The following is a 10839-nucleotide window of genomic DNA, read 5'->3' on the forward strand; positions in this document are numbered from 1 at the left end:
ATAAAAACATCTAGGAAGCACAATTTAGCAGTGGGTTGCAGAGAAAAAGAAATATGCTGGCAAAAAAATCAAATTGCGTGATTAAACAGCTCTTTATTTTCTGGCTTTATTTTTATGCTAACAAATTTGTTCTCTGAAAAGTGTCCACAAAGCCAAGTCTCTGATTAACACCTTTGTAGGGATGGTTTTTCACCTATTACTAAATTAAACTTGCTTCATTGGAAAGGCAGCAAGATGCATCCTCATTTCAATGTCTACTGAAATAATACAGGTTGACACCAGGAAACATTAACGCCACTGCATCCTTGCTGCTTTCTCATGTGGAAGTCTGTTTAATGTGAAAACAAGGTGATATCTAATTAGCACACAGGTAAGGAATTAAGAAAATCTTTATTTAAGGGTGAAGATGTTTCTCACAAAATTGTTGACCCAATGCATCATTGAAATTCAAGCTGGAAAGATGATTTTAATATATCACTTGTACATTTTGTATTGCTCTTCTGGTGACAATGTAGTTTTTTTTGTCAATTACCATTTTAATAATAGGGTAAAGAAAATTAAGTGGATTTTTGAAAGAAAACTATACTGTCAATATACTATTAAAACAAATTAAAAATGGTAAAAGTTATTGTACTTTAAGTAAAAATAAAAGAGAAAAAATATCAATCCCAGTTTTGATTACTTAAATTAACAAAAAAAAATGCATATAGCAAAGGATAGTTTCAATCTGCCTACCTCTGGGTTATGGGTCCAGCATGCTTCCATTGCAGTACTCTGCTGCACATGTAAGTGCAAGAGATCCTGAAGCACTCACTCATCATGGGAAAGTACCAATGTGTTTATTCATTGGTTGATGGAAGAAACATCTTACAAAAACTCTCCAGATTATTGATTTTTTAATGTTTTTCTAGGAAACGTTCTAGATGTATGCTTATTAGCCTTTGTCAGTATGTACTGTTTGCAAAGTGTCTCGGTGGCGCAATCGGTTAGTGTGTTCGGCTATTAACCAAAAGTTTGGTGGTTCAATCCCACCCAGGGACATAATTGACCTTGTGATCACATTTTGGTGATATTTAAGTAGACAAGTCAAAATTTCAAACCCCCTCTTATTGTGTAGGGTACCTGGCCTTCTCTGATGTAATCAGAGTTAGATTTGATTCAGTGATTTTATAAAAAACAGCTAGGAAGCACAATTTTACAGTGGGTTGCAGAGAAAAAAAATATGCTGGCAGAAAAATCCAATTGAGTGATTAAACAGCTCTTCATTTTCTGGCTTTATTTTTATGCTAACAAATTTGTTCTCTGAAAAGTGTCCACAAAGCCAAGTCTCTGATTAACACCTTTGTAAGGATGGTTTTTCACCTATTACTAAATTAAACTTGCTTCATTGGAAAGGCAGCAAGATGCATCCTCATTTCAATGTCTACTGAAATAATACAGGTTGACACCAGGAAACATTAACGCCACTGCATCCTTGCTGCTTTCTCGTGTGGAAGTCTGTTTAATGTGAAAACAAGGTGATATCTAATTAGCACACAGGTAAGGAATTACGAAAATCTTTATTTAAGGGTGAAGATGTTTCTCACAAAATTGTTGCCCCAATGCATCATTGAAATTCAAGCTGGAAAGATGATTTTAATATATCACTTGTACATTTTGTATTGCTCTTCTGGTGACAATGTAGTTTTTTTGTCAATTACCATTTTAATAACAGGGTAAAGAAAATTAAGTGGATTTTTGAAAGAAAACTATACTGTCAATATACTATTAAAACAAATTAAAATGGTAAAAGTTATTGTACTTTAAGTAAAAATAAAAGAGCAAAAATATCAATCCCAGTTTTGATTACTTAAATTAACAAAAAAAATGCATATAGCAAAGGATAGTTTCAATCTGCCTACCTCTGGGTTATGGGTCCAGCATGCTTCCATTGCAGTACTCTGCTGCACATGTAAGTGCATGAGATCCTGAAGCACTCACTCATCATGGGAAAGTACCAATGTGTTTCTTCGTTGGTTGATGGAAGAAACATCTTACAAAAACTCTCCAGATTATTGACTTTTTAAAGTTTTGCTAGGAAACGTTTTAGATGAATGCTTATTAGCCTTTGTCAGTATGGACTTTTGCAAAGTGTCTCTGTGGCGCAATCAGTTAGTATGTACGGCTATTAACCAAAAGCACTGTTTGCAAAGTGTCTCGGTGGCGCAATCGGTTAGTGTGTTCGGCTATTAACCAAAAGGTTGGTGGTTCAATCCCACCCAGGGACGTAATTGACCTTGTGATCAGATTTTGGTGATATTAAAGTAGACAAGTCAAAATTTCAAACCCCCTCTTATTGTGTAGGGTACCTGGCCTTCTCTGATGTAATCAGAGTTAGATTTGATTCAGTGATTTTATAAAAAACAGCTAGGAAGCACAATTTAGCAGTGGGTTGCAGAGAAAAAAAATATGCTGGCAGAAAAATCCAATTGAGTGATTAAACAGCTCTTCATTTTCTGGCTTTATTTTTATGCTAACAAATTTGTTCTCTGAAAAGTGTCCACAAAGCCAAGTCTCTGATTAACACCTTTGTAAGGATGGTTTTTCACCTATTACTAAATTAAACTTGCTTCATTGGAAAGGCAGCAAGATGCATCCTCATTTCAATGTCTACTGAAATAATACAAGTTGACACCAGGAAACATTAACGCCACTGCATCCTTGCTGCTTTCTCATGTGGAAGTCTGTTTAATGTGAAAACAAGGTGATATATAATTAGCACACAGGTAAGGAATTAAGAAAATCTTTATTTAAGGGTGAAGATGTTTCTCACAAAATTGTTGACCCAATGCATCATTGAAATTCAAGCTGGAAAGATGATTTTAATATATCACTTGTACATTTTGTATTGCTCTTCTGGTGACAATGTAGTTTGTTTTTGTCAATTACCATTTTAATAATAGGGTAAAGAAAATGAAGTGGATTTTTGAAAGAAAACAATACTGTCAATATACTATTAAAACAAATTAAAATGGTAAAAGTTATTGTACTTTAAATAAAAATAAAAGAGACAAAATATCAATCCCAGTTTTGGATTACTTTAATTAACAAAAAAAAAATGCATATAGCAGAGGATAGTTTCAATCTGCTTACCTCTGGGTTATGGGCCCAGCATGCTTCCATTGCAGTACTCTGCTGCACATGTAAGTTCAAGAGATCCTGAAGCACTCACTCATCATGGGAAAGTACCAATGTGTTTCTTCGTTGGTTGATGGAAGAAACATCTTACAAAAACTCTCCAGATTATTGACTTTTTAAAGTTTTTCTAGGAAACGTTTTAGATGAATGCTAATTAGCCTTTGCAGTATGAACTTTTGCAAAGTGTCTCTGTGGCGCAATCAGTTAGTATGTACGGCTATTAACCAAAAGGTTGGTGGTTCAATCCCACCCAGGGACCTAATTGACCTTGTTATCAGATTTTGGTGATCTTTAAGTAGACAAGTCAAATTTCATACCCCCTGTTATGGTGTAGGGTACCTGGCCTTCTCTGATGTAATCAGAGTTAGATTTGATTCAGTGATTTTATAAAAACATCTAGGAAGCACAATTTAGCAGTGGGTTGCAGAGAAAAAGAAATATGCTGGCAAAAAAATCAAATTGCGTGATTAAACAGCTCTTTATTTTCTGGCTTTATTTTTATGCTAACAAATTTGTTCTCTGAAAAGTGTCCACAAAGCCAAGTCTCTGATTAACACCTTTGTAGGGATGGTTTTTCACCTATTACTAAATTAAACTTGCTTCATTGGAAAGGCAGCAAGATGCATCCTCATTTCAATGTCTACTGAAATAATATAGGTTGACACCAGGAAACATTAACGCCACTGCATCCTTGCTGCTTTCTCATGTGGAAGTCTGTTTAATGTGAAAACAAGGTGATATCTAATTAGCACACAGGTAAGGAATTAAGAAAATCTTTATTTAAGGGTGAAGATGTTTCTCACAAAATTGTTGACCCAATGCATCATTGAAATTCAAGCTGGAAAGATGATTTTAATATATCACTTGTACATTTTGTATTGCTCTTCTGGTGACAATGTAGTTTTTTTTGTCAATTACCATTTTAATAATAGGGTAAAGAAAATTAAGTGGATTTTTGAAAGAAAACTATACTGTCAATATACTATTAAAACAAATTAAAAATGGTAAAAGTTATTGTACTTTAAGTAAAAATAAAAGAGAAAAAATATCAATCCCAGTTTTGATTACTTAAATTAACAAAAAAAAATGCATATAGCAAAGGATAGTTTCAATCTGCCTACCTCTGGGTTATGGGTCCAGCATGCTTCCATTGCAGTACTCTGCTGCCCATGTAAGTGCAAGAGATCCTGAAGCACTCACTCATCATGGGAAAGTACCAATGTGTTTATTCATTGGTTGATGGAAGAAACATCTTACAAAAACTCTCCAGATTATTGATTTTTTAATGTTTTTCTAGGAAACGTTCTAGATGTATGCTTATTAGCCTTTGTCAGTATGTACTGTTTGCAAAGTGTCTCGGTGGCGCAATCGGTTAGTGTGTTCGGCTATTAACCAAAAGTTTGGTGGTTCAATCCCACCCAGGGACATAATTAACCTTGTGATCACATTTTGGTGATATTTAAGTAGACAAGTCAAAATTTCAAACCCCCTCTTATTGTGTAGGGTACCTGGCCTTCTCTGATGTAATCAGAGTTAGATTTGATTCAGTGATTTTATAAAAAACAGCTAGGAAGCACAATTTAGCAGTGGGTTGCAGAGAAAAAAAATATGCTGGCAGAAAAATCCAATTGAGTGATTAAACAGCTCTTCATTTTCTGGCTTTATTTTTATGCTAACAAATTTGTTCTCTGAAAAGTGTCCACAAAGCCAAGTCTCTGATTAACACCTTTGTAAGGATGGTTTTTCACCTATTACTAAATTAAACTTGCTTCATTGGAAAGGCAGCAAGATGCATCCTCATTTCAATGTCTACTGAAATAATACAGGTTGACACCAGGAAACATTAACGCCACTGCATCCTTGCTGCTTTCTCGTGTGGAAGTCTGTTTAATGTGAAAACAAGGTGATATCTAATTAGCACACAGGTAAGGAATTACGAAAATCTTTATTTAAGGGTGAAGATGTTTCTCACAAAATTGTTGCCCCAATGCATCATTGAAATTCAAGCTGGAAAGATGATTTTAATATATCACTTGTACATTTTGTATTGCTCTTCTGGTGACAATGTAGTTTTTTTGTCAATTACCATTTTAATAACAGGGTAAAGAAAATTAAGTGGATTTTTGAAAGAAAACTATACTGTCAATATACTATTAAAACAAATTAAAATGGTAAAAGTTATTGTACTTTAAGTAAAAATAAAAGAGCAAAAATATCAATCCCAGTTTTGATTACTTAAATTAACAAAAAAAATGCATATAGCAAAGGATAGTTTCAATCTGCCTACCTCTGGGTTATGGGTCCAGCATGCTTCCATTGCAGTACTCTGCTGCCCATGTAAGTGCAAGAGATCCTGAAGCACTCACTCATCATGGGAAAGTACCAATGTGTTTATTCGTTGGTTGATGGAAGAAACATCTTACAAAAACTCTCCAGATTATTGATTTTTTAATGTTTTTCTAGGAAACGTTCTAGATGTATGCTTATTAGCCTTTGTCAGGATGTACTTTTTGCAAAGTGTCTCTGTGGCGCAATCGGTTAGTGTGTTTGGCTATTAACCAAAAGGTTGGTGGTTCAATCCCACCCAGGGATGTAATTAACCTTGTGATCAGATTTTGGTGATATTTAAGTAGACAAGTCAAAATTTCAAACCTCCTCTTATGGTGTAGGGTACATGGCCTTCTCTGATGTAATCAGAGTTAGATTTGATTCAGTGATTTTATAAAAAACAGCTAGGAAGCACAATTTAGCAGTGGGTTGCAGAGAAAAAAAATATGCTGGCAGAAAAATCCAATCGAGTGATTAAACAGCTCATCATTTTCTGGCTTTATTTTTATGCTAACAAATTTGTTCTCTGAAAAGTGTCCACAAAGCCAAGTCTCTGATTAACACCTTTGTAAGGATGGTTTTTCACCTATTACTAAATTAAACTTGCTTCATTGGAAAGGCAGCAAGATGCATCCTCATTTCAATGTCTACTGAAATAATACAAGTTGACACCAGGAAACATTAACGCCACTGCATCCTTGCTGCTTTCTCATGTGGAAGTCTGTTTAATGTGAAAACAAGGTGATATATAATTAGCACACAGGTAAGGAATTAAGAAAATCTTTATTTAAGGGTGAAGATGTTTCTCACAAAATTGTTGACCCAATGCATCATTGAAATTCAAGCTGGAAAGATGATTTTAATATATCACTTGTACATTTTGTATTGCTCTTCTGGTGACAATGTAGTTTGTTTTTGTCAATTACCATTTTAATAATAGGGTAAAGAAAATTAAGTGGATTTTTGAAAGAAAACAATACTGTCAATATACTATTAAAACAAATTAAAATGGTAAAAGTTATTGTACTTTAAGTAAAAATAAAAGAGACAAAATATCAATCCCAGTTTTGGATTACTTTAATTAACAAAAAAAATGCATATAGCAGAGGATAGTTTCAATCTGCTTACCTCTGGGTTATGGGCCCAGCATGCTTCCATTGCAGTACTCTGCTGCACATGTAAGTTCAAGAGATCCTGAAGCACTCACTCATCATGGGAAAGTACCAATGTGTTTCTTCGTTGGTTGATGGAAGAAACATCTTACAAAAACTCTCCAGATTATTGACTTTTTAAAGTTTTTCTAGGAAACGTTTTAGATGAATGCTTATTAGCCTTTGTCAGTATGGACTTTTGCAAAGTGTCTCTGTGGCGCAATCAGTTAGTATGTACGGCTATTAACCAAAAGGTTGGTGGTTCAATCCCACCCAGGGACCTAATTGACTTTGTTATCAGATTTTGGTGATCTTTAAGTAGACAAGTCAAAATTTCAAACCCCCTGTTATGGTGTAGGGTACCTGGCCTTCTCTGATGTAATCAGAGTTAGATTTGATTCAGTGATTTTATAAAAACAGCTAGGAAGCACAATTTAGCAGTGGGTTGCAGAGAAAAAAAATATGCTGGCAGAAAAATCCAATTGAGTGATTAAACAGCTCTTTATTTTCTGGCTTTATTTTTATGCTAACAAATTTGTTCTCTGAAAAGTGTCCACAAAGCCAAGTCTCTGATTAACACCTTTGTAAGGATGGTTTTTCACCTATTACTAAATTAAACTTGCTTCATTGGAAAGGCAGCAAGATGCATCCTCATTTCAATGTCTACTGAAATAATACAGGTTGACACCAGGAAACATTAACGCCACTGCATCCTTGCTGCTTTCTCATGTGGAAGTCTGTTTAATGTGAAAACAAGGTGATATCTAATTAGCACACAGGTAAGGAATTAAGAAAATCTTTATTTAAGGGTGAAGGTGTTTCTCACAAAATCGTTGCCCCAATGCATCATTGAAATTCAAGCTGGAAAGATGATTTTAATATATCACTTGTACATTTTGTATTGCTCTTCTGGTGACAATGTAGTTTGTTTTTGTCAATTACCATTTTAATAATAGGGTAAAGAAAATTAAGTGGATTTTTGAAAGAAAACAATACTGTCAATATACTATTAAAACAAATTAAAATGGTAAAAGTTATTGTACTTTAAGTAAAAATAAAAGAGCCAAAATATCAATCCCAGTTTTGGATTACTTTAATTAACAAACAAAAAAATGCATATAGCAGAGGATAGTTTCAATCTGCCTACCTCTGGGTTATGGGCCCAGCATGCTTCCATTGCTGTACTCTGCTGCACATGTAAGTGCAAGAGATCCTGAAGCACTCACTCATCATGGGAAAGTACCAATGTGTTTCTTCATTGGTTGATAGAAGAAACATCTTACAAAAACTCTCCAGATTATTGACTTTTTTAAGTTTTTCTAGGAAACGTTTTAGATGAATGCTTATTAGCATTTGTCAGTATGTACTTTTAGCAAAGTGTCTCTGTGGCGCAATCAGTTAGTGTGTACGGCTATTAACCAAAAGGTTGGTGGTTCAATCCCACCCAGGGATGTAATTGACCTTGTTATCAGATTTTGGTGATCTTTAAGTAGACAAGTCAAATTTCATACCCCCTGTTATGGTGTAGGGTACCTGGCCTTCTCTGATGTAATCAGAGTTAGATTTGATTCAGTGATTTTATAAAAACATCTAGGAAGCACAATTTAGCAGTGGGTTGCAGAGAAAAAGAAATATGCTGGCAAAAAAACCAAATTGCGTGATTAAACAGCTCTTCATTTTCTGGCTTTATTTTTATGCTAACAAATTTGTTCTCTGAAAAGTGTCCACAAAGCCAAGTCTCTGATTAACACCTTTGTAAGGATGGTTTTTCACCTATTACTAAATTAAACTTGCTTCATTGGAAAGGCAGCAAGATGCATCCTCATTTCAATGTCTACTGAAATAATACAAGTTGACACAGGGAAACATTAACGCCACTGCATCCTTGCTGCTTTCTCATGTGGAAGTCTGTTTAATATGAAAACAAGGTGATATCTAATTAGCACACAGGTAAGGAATTAAGAAAATCTTTATTTAAGGGTGAAGATGTTTCTCACAAAATCGTTGCCCCAATGCATCATTGAAATTCAAGCTGGAAAGATGATTTTAATATATCACTTGTACATTTTGTATTGCTCTTCTGGTGACAATGTAGTTTGTTTTTGTCAATTACCATTTTAATAATAGGGTAAAGAAAATGAAGTGGATTTTTGAAAGAAAACAATACTGTCAATATACTATTAAAACAAATTAAAATGGTAAAAGTTATTGTACTTTAAGTAAAAATAAAAGAGCAAAAATATCAATCCCAGTTTTGATTACTTAAATTAACAAAAAAAATGCATATAGCAAAGGATAGTTTCAATCTGCCTACCTCTGGGTTATGGGCCCAGCATGCTTCCATTGCTGTACTCTGCTGCACATGTAAGTGCAAGAGATCCTGAAGCACTCACTCATCATGGGAAAGTACCAATGTGTTTCTTCATGGCTAATAAGCATACATCTAGAACGTTTCCTAGAAAAACATTAAAAAATCAATAATCTGGAGAGTTTTTGTAAGATGTTTCTTCCATCAACCAATGAATAAACACATTGGTACTTTCCCATGATGAGTGAGTGCTTCAGGATCTCTTGCACTTACATGTGCAGCAGAGTACTGCAATGGAAGCATGCTGGGCCCATAACCCAGAGGTAGGCAGATTGAAACTATCCTCTGCTATATGCATTTTTTTTGTTAATTAAAGTAATCCAAAACTGGGATTGATATTTTGTCTCTTTTATTTTTACTTAAAGTACAATAACTTTTACCATTTTAATTTGTTTTAATAGTATATTGACAGTATTGTTTTCTTTCAAAAATCCACTTAATTTTCTTTACCCTATTATTAAAATGGTAATTGACAAAAACAAACTACATTGTCACCAGAAGAGCAATACAAAATGTACAAGTGATATATTAAAATCATCTTTCCAGCTTGAATTTCAATGATGCATTGGGTCAACAATTTTGTGAGAAACATCTTCACCCTTAAATAAAGATTTTCTTAATTCCTTACCTGTGTGCTAATTATATATCACCTTGTTTTCACATTAAACAGACTTCCACATGAGAAAGCAGCAAGGATGCAGTGGCGTTAATGTTTCCTGGTGTCAACTTGTATTATTTCAGTAGACATTGAAATGAGGATGCATCTTGCTGCCTTTCCAATGAAGCAAGTTTAATTTAGTAATAGGTGAAAAACCATCCTTACAAAGGTGTTAATCAGAGACTTGGCTTTGTGGACACTTTTCAGAGAACAAATTTGTTAGCATAAAAATAAAGCCAGAAAATGATGAGCTGTTTAATCACTCGATTGGATTTTTCTGCCAGCATATTTTTTTTCTCTGCAACCCACTGCTAAATTGTGCTTCCTAGCTGTTTTTTATAAAATCACTGAATCAAATCTAACTCTGATTACATCAGAGAAGGCCATGTACCCTACACCATAAGAGGAGGTTTGAAATTTTGACTTGTCTACTTAAATATCACCAAAATCTGATCACAAGGTTAATTACATCCCTGGGTGGGATTGAACCACCAATCTTTTGGTTAATAGCCAAACACACTAACCGATTGCGCCACAGAGACACTTTGCAAAAAGTACATCCTGACAAAGGCTAATAAGCATACATCTAGAACGTTTCCTAGAAAAACATTAAAAAATCAATAATCTGGAGAGTTTTTGTAAGATGTTTCTTCCATCAACCAACGAATAAACACATTGGTACTTTCCCATGATGAGTGAGTGCTTCAGGATCTCTTGCACTTACATGGGCAGCAGAGTACTGCAATGGAAGCATGCTGGACCCATAACCCAGAGGTAGGCAGATTGAAACTATCCTTTGCTATATGCATTTTTTTTGTTAATTTAAGTAATCAAAACTGGGATTGATATTTTTGCTCTTTTATTTTTACTTAAAGTACAATAACTTTTACCATTTTAATTTGTTTTAATAGTATATTGACAGTATAGTTTTCTTTCAAAAATCCACTTAATTTTCTTTACCCTGTTATTAAAATGGTAATTGACAAAAAAACTACATTGTCACCAGAAGAGCAATACAAAATGTACAAGTGATATATTAAAATCATCTTTCCAGCTTGAATTTCAATGATGCATTGGGGCAACAATTTTGTGAGAAACATCTTCACCCTTAAATAAAGATTTTCGTAATTCCTTACCTGTGTGCTAATGAGATATCA

General features: G+C 34.2%; 1 non-coding gene across 1 annotated transcript; it reads left to right on the plus strand.

The window, feature by feature from the left end:
• Positions 1-5696: 5696 nt before the first annotated feature.
• On the plus strand, positions 5697-5770 carry TRNAN-AUU (transfer RNA asparagine (anticodon AUU)). The gene has a single exon. It is a non-coding gene; the product is annotated as a tRNA-Asn (tRNA).
• Positions 5771-10839: the final 5069 nt, after the last annotated feature.

This window comes from Pseudophryne corroboree, unplaced genomic scaffold (genome assembly GCF_028390025.1).
Source record: "Pseudophryne corroboree isolate aPseCor3 unplaced genomic scaffold, aPseCor3.hap2 scaffold_698, whole genome shotgun sequence".
NCBI lineage: Eukaryota > Metazoa > Chordata > Amphibia > Anura > Myobatrachidae > Pseudophryne > Pseudophryne corroboree.